Below are 26,104 nucleotides of genomic sequence, written 5' to 3' on the forward strand. Positions count from 1 at the left end.
GCTGCATTAAAACAAAAACCCCTACCAACAACAACCTGGGACTACCTCAAGTAGACTAGTATACTATTTTCCAGGGAACACTGTTGGAACACTTTATTTATTTATTTTTAGGTCTTGTCTATCCTGTTACCTATTTAATATTACCTTATTGTTAGGGCTGTTTTTGTTGTGCATCTGCACTTTATTGTTATCAATGTCTACGCATGGGACAGTGTGATAGTAATTTCAATTCCTTTGTATGGCAAGTACATTTGAAGAAATTGACAAATAAAGTTTTCTATTCTATTACATGAAGCATCTCCTTGGTAAATGGCCTGTATTTATATAGCGCTTTACTAGTCCCTAAGGACCCCAAGGCGCTTTTACATATCCAGCCATCCACACACACATCCACCCACTGGTGATGGCAGCTACATTGTAGCCGCAGCCACCCTGGGGCGCACTGACAGAGGCGAGGCTGCCGGACACTGGCGCCACCGGGCCCTCTGACCACCACCAGTAGGCAACGGGTGAAGTGTCTTGCCCAAGGACACAACGACCGAGACTGTCCAAGCCGGGGCTCGAACCGGCAACCTTCCGATTACAAGGCAAACTCCCAACTCTTGAGCCACGATCGCCCCATGATCTCCTTGTCCAAGTCATTCTGAGCCTGTTGTCTAATGTTGCCTGTGTACTGTTGTGGTCGTTTCAATAAGTCCAGCTGATGTTCAGGCACCAAAAACATCTTTTGCACATGTTCCATTTTCACTAGTGATGTGCGATACCACCGATTTCCTTTCCGATCCGATACCAAGTAATATCCAGGGTGGTATCGACGATACTGATCCGATATCGATACTTTGTACAAAAACGTATTTTATTTATTGTATATCAAATTATAGCGTCATAATGATTACAGGACATCAGATTACTTGTTCTTATCACTTAATAATGCAGAGCTCATCATATAGAAATAAAAAAAAAACTGAAGTTGTGCGCTATTTGAACACCTTGCCTGCCTGCAGCACTAAAGGACTCCATGAGAGACGTCTGTCTCGCCCTAGCAGCACCTGTCCTGTCCTCCTCTTCAGTTCGTCTCAACATACACTCGTCATATTCTGTGATATGATTTACTCTGAGGTGTTTGACAAGGTTAGTGATGTTGCCACAACCATACATGCCAACCCTCTCGATTTTTCCGGGAGAATCCCGGAGCCACCATTCTCCCGAATTTCCACCTGGACAACAAAATTGAAAAACCATATTGCAGAATTCATAGCGCCGCCGAGCCAATTCCAGTTTCCAACAATGGCGGCAGCTACTTAGTTTTAATATTACTCTTATTTCTCTTTCTGGGTCGCAAAAAGAAAAAAACAACTTTTGACATATTTTCAGGTGAGAATGTAGCTGTGTAAACTTCAAATATCTGAGCCGACACATCGTCTTCAAACCCCCGCGGTCTTTCACTACTCGGGTTAAACATGATATATAAGTCACTCTGATAACTTAAAAATGTTATTGTTTGGCTTTTTCAGTGTTTTATTTGTTCGTGAGTAAATCTGTTTGGCTGAGATTAAAGTTATTAGATTAGATTAAATTAAACTTTATTAATCCCTCGGGTGGGTTCCTCCGGGGTTTTCACACAGCTGAATAAACATCAAACAGAAAACTAATTAAAGAAAGTGTGAGACGGTCGAGAGTTTACGTCAGCGCCCGGTTATATTTTAGATAGCAAGGAACAGACGGCAGAGTTTCACTCCATCAAGGGAACTCATGACGTACTACCCGGCTTTCTTTAGACCGCGAAGGCCGGGTCCTCAGGTGGAAGCAGCCTCTGAATTTGGACACCCCCGCTGTTTCGGTGATGGTGACATTTAACGTATTTTATCCGATAAATAAACACTGTAAAATGTGCCCTTTTGATTGTCTCCCTAATTCTGAGGTCTCAAGGTTGGGAAAGTATAGCCACAACACCTCACTCGTGGAGCACTTTTTTGCCACATGTATCCAAACCACGTCTCAGCTGTTTGTGGAGGTAAAATACGTCCGCACAATTAGGCTCAGCCATTGTTGTGAGTGCGCGCGCCAAGGGGCTGCGAGACATTTATACAGCCGTATTTCGCACATGACTATGAAAGGCGGAAGAGCAAGTAGATCCTTTGAATGTAGACAATCCGAATGTTATAGTTTCTTTCCACTGTGTTCCTGTTAATGATAAACTACAAATTTACCCTAAATTACTAAAATATCGATATTTTAATGTGAGAATCGATTCTAGAACATAAATGACTGGTATCGGAGGAATCTATTTCAGGATCAATCCGCACATCACTAATTTTCACCTGTTTTCTATCAGACTGGTTATGAAAGGGATTGCAGCCCCTAATAAGGGTAGTAAAAACCCTCCAGATTGGTTGATTGTCTTTCTCTTTTTCAAAGTTTTTCTTTTTGTCAGCAATCAGTCTGATTAGAGATTTTTTTTTCTTTAACTGTTTGTACTGCTGATTGGTCAGTGGAATGTTAGCCTTTAAGGTATTGCAAGGTATCTCACACAATGCATTGATGAAATCCAAGCCTGCATTGCTAATAATAACTCTGCGTAAAGCCGGTGGAGACTTGTATATCAACTCCAACAGAGACAGATTCCTCCGCATGCGTGATCACATCCTTTCACCTCTTCACTGTTTTTATGTTTTCGGATATAAACAACCGGACGGTCTGACAGTAAATTTGTTCTGAGTCTTGAATAGTCCGGGGTCTTGGCTTTATAGTCTATTAAAAGATACCCGTATGTTGTGGATGTGTCATCATTAAACGCTTCTATAAAATATTTAGTATTACCAGGAAACATTTGTCTACCTAAAAGCATGATTTGATATTTATCTCTTGGATTTTTAAACAGTATTAGTTAGTGTTCAAGGAAATAGTTCTACTGGATTTTCCTTGAATAAACAAATTCTGAACCAGATGTATACAACTCAAATTCCTATGATGCACATACTTTGTGAACACATTTTGTACTTCTAAATTGTTAGCTGCATCGTTCATTACATCGTCTATAATTAACAAATTATTCTTGTCTGTAGGCAGAAGGGTGTCATCAGCCAGAGATTTGGGTATACCGTTAACAAAGTTTGTCTCTTATCTTAAGAAGTTGGTCATATAGTGTGTGTGTGTGTGTGTGTGTGTGTGTGTGTGTGTGTGTGTGTGTGTGTGTGTGTGTGTGTGTGTGTGTGTGAGAGAGAGAAATAATCCTGGAAGCATTTTCAATGACATTTTTGACAAAAAAAAAGTCTTGCCGCAGTTACTGGGACCACTGACCACCATGCTGAACGGGTGCTGCAACCTGGCATCAAACCCCTGATCTAATTTAAAATCCATAAGGCAGGGTTGTATAGTCTGGGAGCACACGGCGCTTGTTGTAGACGACTTTTTTTGGTTTTTTTGTTTCATTCTTCAAATGAAGCTTCCTTTTATCGCGTTTGATATTATCAGACACAGCCACTAGGTGTGCGTCTCATGCCTGATTGGCTACAAACTTGTGGACTAAACCTTTTAAGGATTCGTGGGTGACAACTTTGGAGTTTAGTGCATTCAGTGTTACGCCTTCACATTTGACCTGGGTCTTACCCAGCGATGTGTGATACGCGTAGCATTTTGGCCCACCGGAAACAAATTCTGTGATCTTCCACACCTCCCTGTCCAGAAGCTAATTCGCTGGTGAGATCCCCCAGAAAGGGCCCAGAGGAGGCATCCAGTCGCCAGGGCGTGCTGTGAAAATGATGCTGTCTGTATCACGATACAGCACACGCTACTGCAAGTTTTCTAACAAACCATACAGCATGAGTCTGGCGTGTGCAGTGGTCATGGCACCCACAAAGACATTAACGTCCTTCACGCGGGATGCTCTACCATCGGCGTGGCGCCCACTGCACCATGGCGATGTTGTCAGAGATGAAACTAAACTGCCGCACGTTGTACTGGTCGCTGAACATTAGCTGACTAAACCTGGATGGGTCTGTGATGAGCTCAGATGACGCCATGTTTGACCTCATGCTGAAACGACCCCATAACAAGTTTAGCAGCAGCTTGTTGCAGTTTTGAACAGCTTTATTTACACATATTTTGGACGGAGCCAGCATTATTCCCTCCTTTTCATAACACTTGTCTATGTACTCTTGCTGTTCGTCAGGGGTTTTCACATGTTCTGGATACCCCGAGGCCTCATGTTTAAGTTTTAGAAAGGCTTTCACATAGTCTTTAAACAGTGTGTCAGTCTTGTTGGGGAAATGCCACACCTCATCAATAGAAACAAGCTTGTATCCTTGCTCAGCAGCTTTTTCAAGCTCAAATGAGACCCATGTGCCTTTCAACACGCGTTCACTGTCACTGTGCCCGCATGCAGAGTACTGGAACTGGTCTTCAGAGCACATGCTGCAGAGTGGAAACATCAGTCTGGTACCATTCCATGAAGCTCACCTTGCCACTTTCAGACATGCGCTCATAGCCATAGAAGGAGGGGTCTGGGTATGGACCAACATAATACTCATTATCCCTAGTGTTGAATCTGTGTGGGAAATGGCCCTTCTGCAGGTCTTGAAAACCTAAAGCAGAGGGTATTTTGGCAAGACCCATGGGCAAAAAGCTGAATGACTCAATCCACCGCTGGTCATAGTGCCTGTCATGCATCAGAATCACACGGCTCCCTCTCATTGTGACGGTAGGTGTTATACACTGCTTGACAAAGTACTCCAGAAGTATGTAGTTATCAAAGCCAGATGCATTATGTGCTATGAATGTGTACCCACGAAACCTTGGGCGTCTGCAATGCTGCACAAACGCATCCACACATTTTAATGTATTAAATGTGAACTTGTTACCCTTCAGATCAGACGCACACACAAAGTTGGCCTCATGTTTGCCGTTGTGATACCGTGTCTCAAAATCATATAAAATATATTTATCACAAGAGTTCTGTTGTTCAACAGGCTGTATGAAACACTGATGCTCAGAGTCCCCGGCTAATTTAGGCTCGCGGCAGTGCTCGACACATTTGTGTGGTGATTTCTCTGATTCTCTATGTGTGACCCTGCAACTCATGCAATGCTTCATATTGTCGCACGGGACCATGTTATGTTTTATTTCTGGTAATTTGTGTTGTTGGTAACGGTGTTGTGATTTGCAGATGCGGTTACAGTCACTGCATTTCACGGTGGGACCTCTGTGGTGGTGATGGAGTGTGAAACATACGTTGCATCTATGTTTACAGCTGTGATAGAGCGGTGTTTCATATGTATTGTAACAGAAATTACACACACAGGATGCCCCGAGAAAAGCTGTTGGCTTTTCAATCAGGTGATAGTGTTCGTTGTGTAGGTACAGCATTACAGTGTTTGGATTTGGCTCATCATGTGTGAAGAAACTAAGCAGACGTTTACGCCCTGCTGCGTGATAATAGATTACTATCTTAATGTTTAGGTGCTTCTCAAATTTGCAGACTTCAGAGAATGATACTGTGTGTCGCATAGACCTACTCGAGCATGTAACTGTTTAGCAGTAGCATGTTTTTCATGCTCGGGGGGCTGTTGGGTTTAATGAATGTACTATGCAAAGGGAGTAGCACAAATTGTTGTGCGTATTGTCTGGTGTGTACAAATGTTTACCCTTCTTTGAGAGAATCTCATAAGGGATGTTTGCCAGTTTTAAGCGAGCCCCGCCGCTACTGTTTTGTGCAACCGTGACAAACTCTAATTCATCATCACCAATGGATTCGTCATTACTTTGCATAACTTGAGCTATTTGGTTGAGAAACAGGTCAGGGTCATAGTGATCATCAGGATTTAAAACAGCTTGAACATCAGAAGCCAACGAGGGCCCACGCAGGACCACATTTAGAACAAAGCCCTGCTGAGATCCAGCCACTGCTCTCACATTAGCTAAGCAGCTTCTAACTCTTTCTGGCACTTATTCTGGATCATCAAGACTTATGTCCCTAAAATCAAGGCGCTCGCGCAATTCTCGGGCGTTGAAATTGGGTATCTCTCTGATGCTATGATGACTGACTGCCAGACCCAGACTGAACAATGGGCTCTACTACTGGAGCACCTGTTTGTGGTTAACACTTGAGGAATTTCCATTGTTTGAGGGGTTGTGTGGTGGTGCGTCAGCATCAGCATCAGCATCTGCAGTAGCAGCAGTAGCACCCAGATAAGCATGTGTGCTAGGTGCACACACCCTTTCAGGCATGACAGAAGCCCCAGTAATAAGACAATCGACGGTAGCTTGAGTAACAACAGTCCCTGCAACAGTAACATTTGTGGCTACAGGCAAATCCGGATGTTTCGGTTGGTTGATCAACAGCATCATCAGTAACGGCTTCAGAATGAGTTGGACAAGGACGCGCATTAGACACTGCCCTGCGTGCTGCTGCGAGACTACAAAGTCTTGCATGCAAAACTTGACATTTTCTTACTAATTGTGCAGCCGCATGGTTAAAACCCTCAAAGTCAAACCATTTAGCTCGAGTGGAGGTACCATCATTGTGTTTGAATAATTTACGGGGTGGATCCATGGTGTGGATTTTAAAAGTCAACTATTTAGAAAGCTGGTATCAATGAGATCTAATAAACCCGAGGTATTGTTTATTGTCTGCTGGATACTAGTTAGAACCCCTGCTATTTCTTGCAAGTTCCCTGGTGCTGCTTCTTGACGTTGGTTGACTTTAGCTGCTATTTCTTGCACATCCCTCTGTACTGCTTGTTGATGTTGGCTGAGTTTGGCATCAAAGATGGTATATATCATTTTTTGATGCAGAATGGGTCTGATCAAAAGTAGATGTGTTTGCTGTATTTAAGTATGCGTCGTATGCCTGTGATATTTGCGAGTCTGTTATGCAGCCTTGTTCAAAACCTATGTCTGAATCAGTGTTGTTTCTGAGACAATCTGGTGTGGTGGGTATATCAACTATATTAAAAATCTGATAGACTGTACTCAAAAACATCGCTGAAATCATTAGGCAGACACTCACTCGCGGTTATGCATGGACTGGCGATGAAGAATGGTTCCGAGTCTCCATTGTTGCACAAAGGTTGATTTTTCTGAGAGTTCGATATCGCGTAAATATTATTTTCCCATTCTCTCCTTTCTGTCTCTTGGACTCTTCCTCTGCCAGCTGCTTCTTTCTCTTCTCAGCCTTGGCCGCCTGTTCTGTCCGAGTTTTGTTTTCCTTCAGCGCCTTGATGAAGAGTCCTTGGAAAGTCCTGATGGTACCGAAGAGTTCCTCCAGTGACAGCTGATTGGCATCTTCACGTAAATAGACAGCCAGTTCTCCAAACAACTCCAGATTTGACTCAAGAACTTTTGCATACTGCTCCTTCACCTCCGCCGCAGAGTTGGAGACTTTCTGAACTGCTTGAGGAATATATTTACGTTCAAGCTTTTGTTTGGGTCGATGAACGTGATCTCTTTAGGCTCCTTCTTGACAGGAGCAGCTGCCCCCTTGTCTTTGTGTTCGGCCACCGGGAGGCAGAACAGCTGCTCGATGCTGCTGTAGTCGGGCTCGTGAGGAGGTGGCTCTTTCTGAACCGAGGCCCACATCAGAATCAGAATACTTTATTGATCCCTGGGGGAAATTATTTTTTTTGTTACAGTGCTCCATTTTAAACCAACATTAAGACAAGACAGACAATACACTAAGAATAGTACCATACATACATACATACATACATACATACATACATACATACATACATACATCAATCACTTATAAATAAATAGTTGGAAAAGAAACATGTGTAGTTGTAGCAGCAAACAGTGTGTTAAGTGGATGCGTTGTACAGGGAGATGGCCACAGGCAGGAATGATTTCCTGTGTCGTTCAGTGGTGCATCATGGGTAATCTCAGTCTCTCACTGAACGAGCTCCTGTGACTGACCAACATGTCATGGAGTGGGTGGGAGGTGTTATCCAACATTGTCTTTATCTTGGACAGCATCCGCCTCTCTGACACCACCTTGAGGGAGTCCAGCTCCATCCCCACAACATTGCTGGCCTTACGGATCAGTTTATTAAGTCTGTTGGCATCTGCGACCCTCAGCCTGCTCCCCCAGCATGCAACAGCATAGAGGATCACACTGGCCACCACAGACTCATAGAAAATCCTCAGCATTTTCTGGCAGATGTTGAAGGACCTCAGTCGCCTCAAAAAATAGAGACGACTCTGGCCCTTCCTGTAAAGTGCTGTGGTGTTTTTAGCCCAGTCCAGTTTATTGTCAATGTGTACTCCAAGGTATTTATAGTCCTCCACAAATACCTTGGAGTACACATTGACAATAAACTGGACTGGGCAAAAAACATGGAGTGACCATCAGTAACAGTCCGAAGTTTCTGCCAGTTGAGCTTCTTCATCCTCAGAGTGGGACAGCGGCTTGTCTTTGAGGGCGCGCTGCAGCCCAGGGCCTGGCTACTCTGGGCCACAATCATGCCTGTTGGAGGCGGAGGAGGCATGCCGGGTAAAGGTGGAGGCGGTGGTGGCCCACCACCCATCCCTGGTGAGGGCGGGGGAGGAGGGGGGACCCCTGGTCCAAAGGGCAGAGGAGGTGGTGGTGGTGGTGGTGGTGCCATTCCAGGCAATGGAGGAGGTGGCGGGGGACCAGCAAACCCTCCAGATAGCGGTGGAGGAGGTGGCGGCGGGGGCGGGCACTGGTTAGAGGGCGGTAGAGGGGGTGGTGGGGGTGGCGGTGGAACAGAGGTACACAGTGGCCTTTTAGGGGACGGTGTTTGGCTTCTCCGTGTACGGGTGATCCAGCTCCGTCTGCACAGCCTTATCCACTTTGACCCGCAGTCCGTCCACCTCGTGCCGATCGTCGCAGCTTTTTCTTTTAAAAGCCATCAGCCGCTGCATGATCTTCTCACAGGACTCCATCTGAGAGTCCTGGGCGAGCAGTATGGCTCTGTTAGTGATGGCCTCCAGAGCCAGCCAGATGTCAGGGCGCCCTGGTCCCAGCACCAGCAACGTCTGCAGGATGGACAACAGCTGGAGAGAGGCTGGGGAGCTGCTCACCTTGTTAAAAAGTGTAGTAAAAACCTCCAGGTGATTACTCATATCAATGCCCCCATACACTCGCAGGAGCTCTTCCTCATCTTCAGCCATCGCCTCTTCAAAAGCTTCGCACTGAATAATCAAGTCTTCATCCTCCTGCTCCCTCAGCTTTGGCAGAACATCAAGTAACTGAAGCCCTGCAAGCAAAATAACACAAAATGACACAGCTCCGAGTAAAACAACAAGAAATCAGCGGCTTTTCATGAAATGTCTTACAAAAAAACCCCACATATTTTGATTTTCTCTATTTAGCTGGGTAACATTTTAAGTGAGACATTTCACTGACTCCCTTAGCGTGGCATTTTCAGCAGCGAGCGTTTCCACCTGCTGCTGGCTGAACTCCAGTGATTCTCGCAAGGATTTAAATTCCCGGTGTAGAATCTCCACCAAGTACAGCCTTGCATCGAAACTGGACAATCGTTTGTCGATTGACTCAAGGATGTCAGCTATGTCGTTGCCGGATGGCGATGTTGTGCCAGGGGAATCTGCCGGGCAACATCTTTTCGATGACTGCGTCTCAGATTTGGCCGGGGAAGATGCACTCTGAGCCTTCATTATGAGATCCTGGAAGAACTGATCAATATAATCTTGGAGAGCCTCTAAACTCTCCCCGTTGTTCTCCAGGGTGTTGGAGATGATTTAGATAAATGTTGTTAGTTATAAGACAATTGATAAGTGTATTTGGTAAAATTGAAGCTTAAAGGAATTTGTTCAATTCTAAGCTACCATTTGCTTTAATTTTTTCGCCAAAATCTCTGGCGTCTGACATCAGTTACAACATGAGTCGCTTACCTTGTCCGTCACTTCCGTCACTTGTAAATGTTATCAGGAAATGATCAGACAGCAGGGGGTTTTCTTCTTTGCTGGCATTTCTCTCCGAACTGGCAGCAAATGCAGCTTCTCAGTGACAATTTGTCACAGTCTGGCGAGGGCAGACTGTATGAATTGAAAAAGGACCCAAAATGCAGACTCCAAGGAACAGGGAACAAAACTTGAATGTTAACAAAAAGCGAGCCGTTTAATATGGCTGGTAAAAAAGGTACAAACAAAGGGCAAGGCAAACTGAAGCAAAATTAACACAAACCTAAACTGGGAAATCTAAACAAACAATAAGAAAAACCTAGACAAGAAACTTGGAAGCATGGCATAGGAAACATTTCTCTCCGAACTGGCAGCAAATGAAGCTTCTCAGTGACAATTGGTCTGTTAGGAGCCATCTCACTGATAAACGATGGGGGCGCCAGTTTGCGTGATGTGCATGAAAGATTGTTGTATACCCTCTGGAGTTCGCTGATATTTCGGAGGTCCAGCACTATCCACAGATACAGCGTCTTACAGCCTTTGCTTTGCCTGATTTTCTTTTTGGCGACCCAAAGGCGACTGTTTTTCATATATGCATGGAGCTACCTGCCAGAGAGCAGCAGGTAAGCGCATAGTCCCTCCTGCTAGCCCTCAATGTCTAAGTGTATTTAACATTGAGAGGTGGGCAACGACGCCAGGGGTGGGGTGTACACCCTGATGGTACTTTGGACTCCGTGTATCGTGCCCACCCCCAAGATCCTATATGTATGTGTAATGAGAGTGTGAGTAATGTGAATGTCTAAGTTGTGGGATAAAATTGAGGCAGAGGCAGCCAGAAGGGGACAGAGGGGAGGGGGAGGGGGGGTAGCCTCCTCTGCACCCTGGTGACATACCCCTACTCCAAGGTCCTGCATGTGTGGGTGGTTGTGGTGGAGCGGGAAGAGAGAGGCAGCTGGAGATGGGGGGGGAGGGAAGGAAGGGAGGGGCAAGTGACCCCTCCCTGGGGCCAGCTCCCCCGCTGACCCCAGTAGGCACCCCCATACTCCGCGACCCGCCAGGGAAAGGGGGCCCAGGCCCATCCAGACCGGGGCCCAGTGCAGCAGCGCCCCCCGGCCCCACAGAGCCCGGGACAGTCCACCCAACCCCACCACAGAGAAAACTGCACCCACCCCACCATCCACTCATCTTCCAGACTACATGAGACAATAAACACCCAGGCTGAGATCTTCCTCCACCTCTCCTGTATCTCCCCCTCCTGCAGAGAGAGTTCCTGAAGAGAGGAAAGCTCCTGCAAGATGTGACAATCTCCCCCACCAGTTGAAGAGCCCCCCAGGTGGCTCGACGCACCGGCGGCACACTGCCCCAGGGCTGGGCCCCCATGCACCCACCCGCCCACAACCCCGGCAACACACCAACCAGGATCCAAGCCCCCGAGGCCCGGCCAGGGCCCCAGCCCAGAGACGGAGCGCCCCCAGAACCTCACGCCCATCCCGGACCCATCCAGGGGCAGCCAGGCTACCAGGTCAGTAACCCACGTCCGTCAGCACAGACCCTCCCCTAGCCCCGCTGCACGCAGCCGCGAGGAAACAGTCACCTGAGAGCCAACAGAGCCCCCAACCGGACATGACCGCTACCCCGGGTTGAGCCCCCCAAGGAAGATGCCTCCGGGGAACCCCCCGACGCCCTAAGCCTGTCCCTACCCCCACACCAATCACAACAGTGAAGGCGGGACCAAACTATGACCCCCCCACCCCCACTAGGTGATGGAGCTGATCAAAGGAGCCCAGAGCAATTGATCTGATGTGGTGGCAGAGGCTGTATCAAGACTAATGTAATCTAATAGATAATTTCTATATTGGTTAGAATTAAGATTATTTTTATTTTTCCAGTTCATGAGGACTGTTTTCTTGGCTATGCATAGGGCAGTGAAAACAGTATGGGCGATATTCTTTTCTGAAGTGACATTATCTAAGCTGCCCAACAAACACACTAAGGGGGAAGTTGGAATGTTACATTTCAGACACTTCGATAAGTCTTCACATATCTCGCGCCAAAACTTCTGAACTGGTGGACAGAACCAAAGAGCGTGGATATAATTGTCCGGTGAATTGGTTTGGCAGTGTGAGCAGTTGTTGGTAGACGTAAAGCCCATCTTGAACATCCGATGACCTGTACAGTGCACTCTATGTAATATTTTGTATTGAATTAATTGAAGACTGGGATTTCTAATTAGATGAAAGGTTTTTAAGCAAATCTGAGACCAGAAGTTTAGGTCTAAGTTAACTGATAAATCCGCTTCCCATTTTGCAATAGGAAGGGATATTGATTCATCTGTTTTAGAAAGCATTCTGTATATTTTGGATAGTAATTTGGGGGTTTAAGAGTAAGAAATTGAACCACACTTGGTGGTGTTTGTAGTTCAACTTGACCCGGTTTAAATTTCTTTTTTACTATGGATTTAATTTGTTGATATTCTAAAAATCTTTTCTTGTTGATCCCATATTGTGTAACTAGTCTGTCAAATGAAATAAATTCTGTTCCTTCTAGTATATGTTCTAAATATTTGATTCCTTTACCACTCCAATCTGAAAAGTTTATCATATTATTGTTTTGTAATATGTCAGGGTTGTTCCAGATAGGTGTACGTTTGCATGGGATTAATGAAGACGCCGTCAATTTTAGAAACTCCCACCATGCTGTCAGAGAAGAGCTGATGTTGATGCTTTTAAAGCATTCATGTCGTTGGATGTTTGAGCTGATAAATGGTAGGTCTCAGATCTCTAGATTATTGCAGAGTGCTTGTTCTACATCTAGCCAAGGTTCATCTAAGAGGGTATGTTTTAGCCATCCTGAGATAAACTGAAGCCTGTTGGCTAAGAAGTAGTGCTGAAAGTTAGGCAGTTCTAGTCCTCCTTTATCCTTGGTCTTTTGTAGTGTTTTTAAGCTTATACGTGGGGGTTTATTTTTCCAAAGGAATTTGGACATACATGAATCTAGAGATCTGAACCAATCTTGTGGCGGTTTAGTTGGGATCATTGAGAATAAATAATTTATTTTTGGTAAGACCATCATTTTTATAGCGGCAACCCTTCCCATGAGTGATATGGGTAGACATTTCCATCTAGCCAGATCATCTTCTACCTTCTTTAAAAGTGGGATATGGTTTAATTTAGTTAGATCTGCAAGCTTGGGAGAAACATTAATACCTAAATATTTTATATTTCCCGATTGCAGTGGTGTAGAAGAGGAATTATGGAAGGAGCAATTAATCGGTAGAACTGTAGATTTTGACCAGTTAATTGAGTAATCTGATATTCTTGCAAAAGAGTTTATCAATTCAATCACCCCAGAGATATTGGTTTGTGAATTTTGGGGAAAAAGCAACACATCATCCGCATAAAGGCTGATTTTATGTTCCACGTTCTTGCATTTTATGCCCTTAATTACTGAATTCTGTCTAATTGCTGCTGCTAGTGGTTCAATAAAAATTGCAAACAGTGAAGGGGAGAGTGGGCATCCCTGCCTGGTGCCCCTCAAGAGACAGAAGCTGGAGGATGTCTGGTCATTTGTTCTAACACAAGCTGTTGGGGAATTATATAATATTTTTAACCAGTTTATGAAAGAGGATCCAAAACCAAATTTGTGTAAAGTTGCAAATAGAAATTTCCAGTTAACTCTGTCGAATGCTTTTTCTGCGTCTAAAGAGAATATTGTAGTTTCTAGGTTTTTACTGTATGAGTAGTCTATCAAATTAAGTAATCTATGTGTATTTGTTGATGAGTGCCGACCTTTTATGAAACCAGTTTGGTCAGGATGAATTAAGAGGGGGGTTATTTTCTCCAGTCTCTTTGAGAGAGCTTTGCAGATTATTTTAAGGTCTACATTTATAAGGGATATTGGACGATAGCTTGAGGGATATACAGGGTCTTTGCCTGGTTTTAGCAGGAGATTAATGTTTGCAGAATTCATATTTGATGGAAGTCTGCCCTTTTCTTTAATTTCCAACAACGTTCTGTAGAAAACTGGTGCTAGAATCGACCAGAATTCATTGTAGAATTCTGCAGGAAAGCCATCTGGACTTGGAGCCTTATTATTGGGCATACTTATCAGGGCTTCCTGGAATTCACCTGGTGTCAGTGGTGAATCCAGTGCCATTGCTTGAGTGTCCAATAATTTTGGAAGAGTTATGTTGTCCAAAAACTGATCAATTTCTTTTTTAGATGGGTTTATTTGTGGTGAATACAACGTTTTATAGAAATCCCTGAAAATGTTGTTTATTTGTATCGGTTCATATAATGTGTTCCCAGATGAATCTTGAACAGCACATATAGTTGTTTTTTCTTTATTTATTTTTAGCTGGTTTGCTAGAAATTGACCGGATTTATTACCATGTTCATAATTTTGTAGGCGTAGTCTTTGTACTAAGAATTTTGTTTTTTTTATCAATTATCTCATTTAATTCTAGTTTTGTTTTGCGTATTTTGTTCATTATTTCCTGATCTTGGTGGGACGCGTAGGCTTCTTCTAGTGATTTGATGTTTTTTTCTAATTCCTGAATATTTTTGTTTTCTTTTTTCTTTTTATGTGATGAGAAAGAAATTATTTTACCTCTCATCACAGCTTTCCCTGCTTCCCATAGAACAGAAGCTGATGTTTCGGGAGTGTCATTATAGTCTAAATATGAAGTCCACTCTTTTTTAAAATATTTAATAAAGTCTTCATCTTTAAGTAGTGATATATTAAATCTCCAGTTTTTACTTGGCGTAGTATTATTCTTGTGCATTAGTGTTAAAGATACAGGACCATGATCGCTGACAGCTATAGGGTGAATCTCAGTGTCTGAAATGTCGTTCAGCAGTGAGCTGCTGACCAAAAAATAATCCAGACGAGAGTAGGAGTGATGGACATGTGAGAAAGTATATTCCTTACTGGTGGGGTGAAGGGAGCGCCATGCATCGCAAAGACCAAAGTCGCTCATATACTGTTTGATTATATTTGTGGACTGCCAATTACGCTGAGTTCCCGCTGTATTGAGCCTATCCATGTCTTCATTTAGTCCAAGGTTGAGGTCGCCTCCAAGAACAAGTGTGCCATCTAAGTGTTCAGAGAGTGCACTGAAAAAACCGTGAAAGAATGAGGGATCATCAACATCTGGACCATATACACTTGCAATACATAGCTTTTTATCACGTATAGATAGTTTAATGATTAAGAATCTGCCCTCTGGATCTATAACTGTATCGAGTACTGTGAAATTAATATTTTTATGTATTAAAATTGCTGCTCCCCTTTGTCTAGAATTATAACAAGCTGAGAACACATTAGGAAACTCCGGTGTTTTAAGTTCATTCGAACCTCTAAGAGGTCTGTGGGTCTCTTGTAATAGGACAACATCCGCCTGTAGTTTTTTGAGTTGGTTAAATATTTTTAACCTCTTTACTCTGGAGCCAGCTCCATTTATATTCCATGTAATGAACCTCAGTGTACCCATAGATGTTTGTGTATAACTAGGGATGTATGCTGTGTGCGTCGCTTAGCCAGGTGGAGAGAATACGTCACTTGTTCATAAATAAAGAGAAGGAGAGAGAGAAAAAATGTGTGGCGAGATGCTCCCTGAGTCTGACTTTGTGTATGCATAGTTACTAATATGAGTAGGCTTGGCTTAAGTGTGTGTGTGTATCTTATATGACTGTGTGCGCTGTCTGACTGATGTAAATGTGCTGCCGTTGAGCGCATGGTGCGTATGTGTCGAAATAAAGGATGTTTGTGGATGAGTGTCGAAGCAGGTGATCGAGGCAGTGAAAGGAATAAAGAAAGAAACCAAGGACAGGGGTGAGCAGCATAAAACCAAGAGGGGGAAAAGAGAGGAGGAAAAAAAACGAGAAGAAAAAAAAACACAAAACAAAACGTAAACATTCCAATTAAATCACTGACGGAGAGTGACGGTGTTAATTCTGCTATGAAATCACACTTTAAGATGCGATTTGATACTGGTAAGTTAAACAGATGTTAATGCAAGTTAGTGTGAGTGGATAGGGAAATGGTGTAGCTGATTCTTATCTGGTGTGAGGTTAATACAGCCACGGAGTGATGTTGGGGTCGCGCCTTTTAGGGGACGGTGTTTGGCTTCTCCGTGTACGGGTGATCCAGCTCCGTCTGCACAGCCTTATCCACTTTGACCCGCAGTCCGTCCACCTCGTGCCGATCGTCGCAGCTTTTTCTTTTAAAAGCCATCAGCCGCTGCATGATCTTCTCACAGGACTCCATCTGAGAGTCCTGGGCGAGCAGTATGGCTCTGTTAGTGATGGCCTCCAGAGCCAGCCAGATGTCAGGGCGCCCTGGTCCCAGCACCAGCAACGTCTGCAGGATGGACAACAGCTGGAGAGAGGCTGGGGAGCTGCTCACCTTGTTAAAAAGTGTAGTAAAAACCTCCAGGTGATTACTCATATCAATGCCCCCATACACTCGCAGGAGCTCTTCCTCATCTTCAGCCATCGCCTCTTCAAAAGCTTCGCACTGAATAATCAAGTCTTCATCCTCCTGCTCCCTCAGCTTTGGCAGAACATCAAGTAACTGAAGCCCTGCAAGCAAAATAACACAAAATGACACAGCTCCGAGTAAAACAACAAGAAATCAGCGGCTTTTCATGAAATGTCTTACAAAAAAACCCCACATATTTTGATTTTCTCTATTTAGCTGGGTAACATTTTAAGTGAGACATTTCACTGACTCCCTTAGCGTGGCATTTTCAGCAGCGAGCGTTTCCACCTGCTGCTGGCTGAACTCCAGTGATTCTCGCAAGGATTTAAATTCCCGGTGTAGAATCTCCACCAAGTACAGCCTTGCATCGAAACTGGACAATCGTTTGTCGATTGACTCAAGGATGTCAGCTATGTCGTTGCCGGATGGCGATGTTGTGCCAGGGGAATCTGCCGGGCAACATCTTTTCGATGACTGCGTCTCAGATTTGGCCGGGGAAGATGCACTCTGAGCCTTCATTATGAGATCCTGGAAGAACTGATCAATATAATCTTGGAGAGCCTCTAAACTCTCCCCGTTGTTCTCCAGGGTGTTGGAGATGATTTAGATAAATGTTGTTAGTTATAAGACAATTGATAAGTGTATTTGGTAAAATTGAAGCTTAAAGGAATTTGTTCAATTCTAAGCTACCATTTGCTTTAATTTTTTCGCCAAAATCTCTGGCGTCTGACATCAGTTACAACATGAGTCGCTTACCTTGTCCGTCACTTCCGTCACTTGTAAATGTTATCAGGAAATGATCAGACAGCAGGGGGTTTTCTTCTTTTCTTCTTTGCTGGCATTTCTCTCCGAACTGGCAGCAAATGCAGCTTCTCAGTGACAATTTGTCACAGTCTGGCGAGGGCAGACTGTATGAATTGAAAAAGGACCCAAAATGCAGACTCCAAGGAACAGGGAACAAAACTTGAATGTTAACAAAAAGCGAGCCGTTTAATATGGCTGGTAAAAAAGGTACAAACAAAGGGCAAGGCAAACTGAAGCAAAATTAACACAAACCTAAACTGGGAAATCTAAACAAACAATAAGAAAAACCTAGACAAGAAACTTGGAAGCATGGCATAGGAAACATTTCTCTCCGAACTGGCAGCAAATGAAGCTTCTCAGTGACAATTGGTCTGTTAGGAGCCATCTCACTGATAAACGATGGGGGCGCCAGTTTGCGTGATGTGCATGAAAGATTGTTGTATACCCTCTGGAGTTCGCTGATATTTCGGAGGTCCAGCACTATCCACAGATACAGCGTCTTACAGCCTTTGCTTTGCCTGATTTTCTTTTTGGCGACCCAAAGGCGACTGTTTTTCATATATGCATGGAGGTACCTGCCAGAGAGCAGCAGGTAAGCGCATAGTCCCTCCTGCTAGCCCTCAATGTCTAAGTGTATTTAACATTGAGAGGTGGGCAACGACGCCAGGGGTGGGGTGTACACCCTGATGGTACTTTGGACTCCGTGTATCGTGCCCACCCCCAAGATCCTATATGTATGTGTAATGAGAGTGTGAGTAATGTGAATGTCTAAGTTGTGGGATAAAATTGAGGCAGAGGCAGCCAGAAGGGGACAGAGGGGAGGGGGAGGGGGGGTAGCCTCCTCTGCACCCTGGTGACATACCCCTACTCCAAGGTCCTGCATGTGTGGGTGGTTGTGGTGGAGCGGGAAGAGAGAGGCAGCTGGAGATGGGGAGGGAAGGAAGGGAGGGGCAAGTGACCCCTCCCTGGGGCCAGCTCCCCCGCTGACCCCAGTAGGCACCCCCATACTCCGCGACCCGCCAGGGAAAGGGGGCCCAGGCCCATCCAGACCGGGGCCCAGTGCAGCAGCGCCCCCCGGCCCCACAGAGCCCGGGACAGTCCACCCAACCCCACCACAGAGAAAACTGCACCCACCCCACCATCCACTCATCTTCCAGACTACATGAGACAATAAACACCCAGGCTGAGATCTTCCTCCACCTCTCCTGTATCTCCCCCTCCTGCAGAGAGAGTTCCTGAAGAGAGGAAAGCTCCTGCAAGATGTGACAATCTCCCCCACCAGTTGAAGAGCCCCCCAGGTGGCTCGACGCACCGGCGGCACACTGCCCCAGGGCTGGGCCCCCATGCACCCACCCGCCCACAACCCCGGCAACACACCAACCAGGATCCAAGCCCCCGAGGCCCGGCCAGGGCCCCAGCCCAGAGACGGAGCGCCCCCAGAACCTCACGCCCATCCCGGACCCATCCAGGGGCAGCCAGGCTACCAGGTCAGTAACCCACGTCCGTCAGCACAGACCCTCCCCTAGCCCCGCTGCACGCAGCCGCGAGGAAACAGTCACCTGAGAGCCAACAGAGCCCCCAACCGGACATGACCGCTACCCCGGGTTGAGCCCCCCAAGGAAGATGCCTCCGGGGAACCCCCCGACGCCCTAAGCCTGTCCCTACCCCCACACCAATCACAACAGTGAAGGCGGGACCAAACTATGACCCCCCCACCCCCACTAGGTGATGGAGCTGATCAAAGGAGCCCAGAGCAATTGATCTGATGTGGTGGCAGAGGCTGTATCAAGACTAATGTAATCTAATAGATAATTTCTATATTGGTTAGAATTAAGATTATTTTTATTTTTCCAGTTCATGAGGACTGTTTTCTTGGCTATGCATAGGGCAGTGAAAACAGTATGGGCGATATTCTTTTCTGAAGTGACATTATCTAAGCTGCCCAACAAACACACTAAGGGGGAAGTTGGAATGTTACATTTCAGACACTTCGATAAGTCTTCACATATCTCGCGCCAAAACTTCTGAACTGGTGGACAGAACCAAAGAGCGTGGATATAATTGTCCGGTGAATTGGTTTGGCAGTGTGAGCAGTTGTTGGTAGACGTAAAGCCCATCTTGAACATCCGATGACCTGTACAGTGCACTCTATGTAATATTTTGTATTGAATTAATTGAAGACTGGGATTTCTAATTAGATGAAAGGTTTTTAAGCAAATCTGAGACCAGAAGTTTAGGTCTAAGTTAACTGATAAATCCGCTTCCCATTTTGCAATAGGAAGGGATATTGATTCATCTGTTTTAGAAAGCATTCTGTATATTTTGGATAGTAATTTGGGGGTTTAAGAGTAAGAAATTGAACCACACTTGGTGGTGTTTGTAGTTCAACTTGACCCGGTTTAAATTTCTTTTTTACTATGGATTTAATTTGTTGATATTCTAAAAATCTTTTCTTGTTGATCCCATATTGTGTAACTAGTCTGTCAAATGAAATAAATTCTGTTCCTTCTAGTATATGTTCTAAATATTTGATTCCTTTACCACTCCAATCTGAAAAGTTTATCATATTATTGTTTTGTAATATGTCAGGGTTGTTCCAGATAGGTGTACGTTTGCATGGGATTAATGAAGACGCCGTCAATTTTAGAAACTCCCACCATGCTGTCAGAGAAGAGCTGATGTTGATGCTTTTAAAGCATTCATGTCGTTGGATGTTTGAGCTGATAAATGGTAGGTCTCAGATCTCTAGATTATTGCAGAGTGCTTGTTCTACATCTAGCCAAGGTTCATCTAAGAGGGTATGTTTTAGCCATCCTGAGATAAACTGAAGCCTGTTGGCTAAGAAGTAGTGCTGAAAGTTAGGCAGTTCTAGTCCTCCTTTATCCTTGGTCTTTTGTAGTGTTTTTAAGCTTATACGTGGGGGTTTATTTTTCCAAAGGAATTTGGACATACATGAATCTAGAGATCTGAACCAATCTTGTGGCGGTTTAGTTGGGATCATTGAGAATAAATAATTTATTTTTGGTAAGACCATCATTTTTATAGCGGCAACCCTTCCCATGAGTGATATGGGTAGACATTTCCATCTAGCCAGATCATCTTCTACCTTCTTTAAAAGTGGGATATGGTTTAATTTAGTTAGATCTGCAAGCTTGGGAGAAACATTAATACCTAAATATTTTATATTTCCCGATTGCAGTGGTGTAGAAGAGGAATTATGGAAGGAGCAATTAATCGGTAGAACTGTAGATTTTGACCAGTTAATTGAGTAATCTGATATTCTTGCAAAAGAGTTTATCAATTCAATCACCCCAGAGATATTGGTTTGTGAATTTTGGGGAAAAAGCAACACATCATCCGCATAAAGGCTGATTTTATGTTCCACGTTCTTGCATTTTATGCCCTTAATTACTGAATTCTGTCTAATTGCTGCTGCTAGTGGTTCAATAAAAATTGCAAACAGTGAAGGGGAGAGTGGGCATCCCTGCCTGGTGCCCCTCAAGAGACAGAAGCTGGAGGATGTCTGGTCATTTGTTCTAACACAAGCTGTTGGGGAATTATATAATATTTTTAACCAGTTTATGAAAGAGGATCCAAAACCAAATTTGTGTAAAGTTGCAAATAGAAATTTCCAGTTAACTCTGTCGAATGCTTTTTCTGCGTCTAAAGAGAATATTGTAGTTTCTAGGTTTTTACTGTATGAGTAGTCTATCAAATTAAGTAATCTATGTGTATTTGTTGATGAGTGCCGACCTTTTATGAAACCAGTTTGGTCAGGATGAATTAAGAGGGGGGTTATTTTCTCCAGTCTCTTTGAGAGAGCTTTGCAGATTATTTTAAGGTCTACATTTATAAGGGATATTGGACGATAGCTTGAGGGATATACAGGGTCTTTGCCTGGTTTTAGCAGGAGATTAATGTTTGCAGAATTCATATTTGATGGAAGTCTGCCCTTTTCTTTAATTTCCAACAACGTTCTGTAGAAAACTGGTGCTAGAATCGACCAGAATTCATTGTAGAATTCTGCAGGAAAGCCATCTGGACTTGGAGCCTTATTATTGGGCATACTTATCAGGGCTTCCTGGAATTCACCTGGTGTCAGTGGTGAATCCAGTGCCATTGCTTGAGTGTCCAATAATTTTGGAAGAGTTATGTTGTCCAAAAACTGATCAATTTCTTTTTTAGATGGGTTTATTTGTGGTGAATACAACGTTTTATAGAAATCCCTGAAAATGTTGTTTATTTGTATCGGTTCATATAATGTGTTCCCAGATGAATCTTGAACAGCACATATAGTTGTTTTTTCTTTATTTATTTTTAGCTGGTTTGCTAGAAATTGACCGGATTTATTACCATGTTCATAATTTTGTAGGCGTAGTCTTTGTACTAAGAATTTTGTTTTTTTTATCAATTATCTCATTTAATTCTAGTTTTGTTTTGCGTATTTTGTTCATTATTTCCTGATCTTGGTGGGACGCGTAGGCTTCTTCTAGTGATTTGATGTTTTTTTCTAATTCCTGAATATTTTTGTTTTCTTTTTTCTTTTTATGTGATGAGAAAGAAATTATTTTACCTCTCATCACAGCTTTCCCTGCTTCCCATAGAACAGAAGCTGATGTTTCGGGAGTGTCATTATAGTCCAAATATGAAGTCCACTCTTTTTTAAAATATTTAATAAAGTCTTCATCTTTAAGTAGTGATATATTAAATCTCCAGTTTTTACTTGGCGTAGTATTATTCTTGTGCATTAGTGTTAAAGATACAGGACCATGATCGCTGACAGCTATAGGGTGAATCTCAGTGTCTGAAATGTCGTTCAGCAGTGAGCTGCTGACCAAAAAATAATCCAGACGAGAGTAGGAGTGATGGACATGTGAGAAAGTATATTCCTTACTGGTGGGGTGAAGGGAGCGCCATGCATCGCAAAGACCAAAGTCGCTCATATACTGTTTGATTATATTTGTGGACTGCCAATTACGCTGAGTTCCCGCTGTATTGAGCCTATCCATGTCTTCATTTAGTCCAAGGTTGAGGTCGCCTCCAAGAACAAGTGTGCCATCTAAGTGTTCAGAGAGTGCACTGAAAAAACCGTGAAAGAATGAGGGATCATCAACATCTGGACCATATACACTTGCAATACATAGCTTTTTATCACGTATAGATAGTTTAATGATTAAGAATCTGCCCTCTGGATCTATAACTGTATCGAGTACTGTGAAATTAATATTTTTATGTATTAAAATTGCTGCTCCCCTTTGTCTAGAATTATAACAAGCTGAGAACACATTAGGAAACTCCGGTGTTTTAAGTTCATTCGAACCTCTAAGAGGTCTGTGGGTCTCTTGTAATAGGACAACATCCGCCTGTAGTTTTTTGAGTTGGTTAAATATTTTTAACCTCTTTACTCTGGAGCCAGCTCCATTTATATTCCATGTAATGAACCTCAGTGTACCCATAGATGTTTGTGTATAACTAGGGATGTATGCTGTGTGCGTCGCTTAGCCAGGTGGAGAGAATACGTCACTTGTTCATAAATAAAGAGAAGGAGAGAGAGAAAAATGTGTGGCGAGATGCTCCCTGAGTCTGACTTTGTGTATGCATAGTTACTAATATGAGTAGGCTTGGCTTAAGTGTGTGTGTGTATCTTATATGACTGTGTGCGCTGTCTGACTGATGTAAATGTGCTGCCGTTGAGCGCATGGTGCGTATGTGTCGAAATAAAGGATGTTTGTGGATGAGTGTCGAAGCAGGTGATCGAGGCAGTGAAAGGAATAAAGAAAGAAACCAAGGACAGGGGTGAGCAGCATAAAACCAAGAGGGGGAAAAGAGAGGAGGAAAAAAAACGAGAAGAAAAAAAAACACAAAACAAAACGTAAACATTCCAATTAAATCACTGACGGAGAGTGACGGTGTTAATTCTGCTATGAAATCACACTTTAAGATGCGATTTGATACTGGTAAGTTAAACAGATGTTAATGCAAGTTAGTGTGAGTGGATAGGGAAATGGTGTAGCTGATTCTTATCTGGTGTGAGGTTAATACAGCCACGGAGTGATGTTGGGGTCGCGCCTTTTAGGGGACGGTGTTTGGCTTCTCCGTGTACGGGTGATCCAGCTCCGTCTGCACAGCCTTATCCACTTTGACCCGCAGTCCGTCCACCTCGTGCCGATCGTCGCAGCTTTTTCTTTTAAAAGCCATCAGCCGCTGCATGATCTTCTCACAGGACTCCATCTGAGAGTCCTGGGCGAGCAGTATGGCTCTGTTAGTGATGGCCTCCAGAGCCAGCCAGATGTCAGGGCGCCCTGGTCCCAGCACCAGCAACGTCTGCAGGATGGACAACAGCTGGAGAGAGGCTGGGGAGCTGCTCACCTTGTTAAAAAGTGTAGTAAAAACCTCCAGGTGATTACTCATATCAATGCCCCCATACACTCGCAGGAGCTCTTCCTCATCTTCAGCCATCGCCTCTTCAAAAGCTTCGCACTGAATAATCAAGTCTTCATCCTCCTGCTCCCTCAGCTTTGGCAGAACATCAAGTAACTGAAGCCCTGCAAGCAAAATAACACAAAATGACACAGCTCCGAGTAAAACAACAAGAAATCAGCGGCTTTTCATGAAATGTCTTACAAAAAAACCCCACATATTTTGATTTTCTCTATTTAGCTGGGTAACATTTTAAGTGAGACATTTCACTGACTCCCTTAGCGTGGCATTTTCAGCAGCGAGCGTTTCCACCTGCTGCTGGCTGAACTCCAGTGATTCTCGCAAGGATTTAAATTCCCGGTGTAGAATCTCCACCAAGTACAGCCTTGCATCGAAACTGGACAATCGTTTGTCGATTGACTCAAGGATGTCAGCTATGTCGTTGCCGGATGGCGATGTTGTGCCAGGGGAATCTGCCGGGCAACATCTTTTCGATGACTGCGTCTCAGATTTGGCCGGGGAAGATGCACTCTGAGCCTTCATTATGAGATCCTGGAAGAACTGATCAATATAATCTTGGAGAGCCTCTAAACTCTCCCCGTTGTTCTCCAGGGTGTTGGAGATGATTTAGATAAATGTTGTTAGTTATAAGACAATTGATAAGTGTATTTGGTAAAATTGAAGCTTAAAGGAATTTGTTCAATTCTAAGCTACCATTTGCTTTAATTTTTTCGCCAAAATCTCTGGCGTCTGACATCAGTTACAACATGAGTCGCTTACCTTGTCCGTCACTTCCGTCACTTGTAAATGTTATCAGGAAATGATCAGACAGCAGGGGGTTTTCTTCTTTGCTGGCATTTCTCTCCGAACTGGCAGCAAATGCAGCTTCTCAGTGACAATTTGTCACAGTCTGGCGAGGGCAGACTGTATGAATTGAAAAAGGACCCAAAATGCAGACTCCAAGGAACAGGGAACAAAACTTGAATGTTAACAAAAAGCGAGCCGTTTAATATGGCTGGTAAAAAAGGTACAAACAAAGGGCAAGGCAAACTGAAGCAAAATTAACACAAACCTAAACTGGGAAATCTAAACAAACAATAAGAAAAACCTAGACAAGAAACTTGGAAGCATGGCATAGGAAACATTTCTCTCCGAACTGGCAGCAAATGAAGCTTCTCAGTGACAATTGGTCTGTTAGGAGCCATCTCACTGATAAACGATGGGGGCGCCAGTTTGCGTGATGTGCATGAAAGATTGTTGTATACCCTCTGGAGTTCGCTGATATTTCGGAGGTCCAGCACTATCCACAGATACAGCGTCTTACAGCCTTTGCTTTGCCTGATTTTCTTTTTGGCGACCCAAAGGCGACTGTTTTTCATATATGCATGGAGCTACCTGCCAGAGAGCAGCAGGTAAGCGCATAGTCCCTCCTGCTAGCCCTCAATGTCTAAGTGTATTTAACATTGAGAGGTGGGCAACGACGCCAGGGGTGGGGTGTACACCCTGATGGTACTTTGGACTCCGTGTATCGTGCCCACCCCCAAGATCCTATATGTATGTGTAATGAGAGTGTGAGTAATGTGAATGTCTAAGTTGTGGGATAAAATTGAGGCAGAGGCAGCCAGAAGGGGACAGAGGGGAGGGGGAGGGGGGGTAGCCTCCTCTGCACCCTGGTGACATACCCCTACTCCAAGGTCCTGCATGTGTGGGTGGTTGTGGTGGAGCGGGAAGAGAGAGGCAGCTGGAGATGGGGAGGGAAGGAAGGGAGGGGCAAGTGACCCCTCCCTGGGGCCAGCTCCCCCGCTGACCCCAGTAGGCACCCCCATACTCCGCGACCCGCCAGGGAAAGGGGGCCCAGGCCCATCCAGACCGGGGCCCAGTGCAGCAGCGCCCCCCGGCCCCACAGAGCCCGGGACAGTCCACCCAACCCCACCACAGAGAAAACTGCACCCACCCCACCATCCACTCATCTTCCAGACTACATGAGACAATAAACACCCAGGCTGAGATCTTCCTCCACCTCTCCTGTATCTCCCCCTCCTGCAGAGAGAGTTCCTGAAGAGAGGAAAGCTCCTGCAAGATGTGACAATCTCCCCCACCAGTTGAAGAGCCCCCCAGGTGGCTCGACGCACCGGCGGCACACTGCCCCAGGGCTGGGCCCCCATGCACCCACCCGCCCACAACCCCGGCAACACACCAACCAGGATCCAAGCCCCCGAGGCCCGGCCAGGGCCCCAGCCCAGAGACGGAGCGCCCCCAGAACCTCACGCCCATCCCGGACCCATCCAGGGGCAGCCAGGCTACCAGGTCAGTAACCCACGTCCGTCAGCACAGACCCTCCCCTAGCCCCGCTGCACGCAGCCGCGAGGAAACAGTCACCTGAGAGCCAACAGAGCCCCCAACCGGACATGACCGCTACCCCGGGTTGAGCCCCCCAAGGAAGATGCCTCCGGGGAACCCCCCGACGCCCTAAGCCTGTCCCTACCCCCACACCAATCACAACAGTGAAGGCGGGACCAAA

General features: G+C 44.8%; 1 pseudogene; it reads right to left on the reverse strand.

The window, feature by feature from the left end:
• Nucleotides 1-7,012: 7,012 nt before the first annotated feature.
• LOC147326838 (inverted formin-2-like) lies at nt 7,013-9,633 on the reverse strand (annotated as a pseudogene).
• Nucleotides 9,634-26,104: the final 16,471 nt, after the last annotated feature.

The sequence above is a fragment of the Aulonocara sp. 'chitande type north' Nkhata Bay genome, linkage group LG7 (assembly GCF_057382095.1).
Source record: "Aulonocara sp. 'chitande type north' Nkhata Bay isolate Kocher_YH1m ecotype deep benthic linkage group LG7, A_spYH_male_GT1.1, whole genome shotgun sequence".
In the NCBI taxonomy this organism is placed as follows: domain Eukaryota; kingdom Metazoa; phylum Chordata; class Actinopteri; order Cichliformes; family Cichlidae; genus Aulonocara; species Aulonocara sp. 'chitande type north' Nkhata Bay.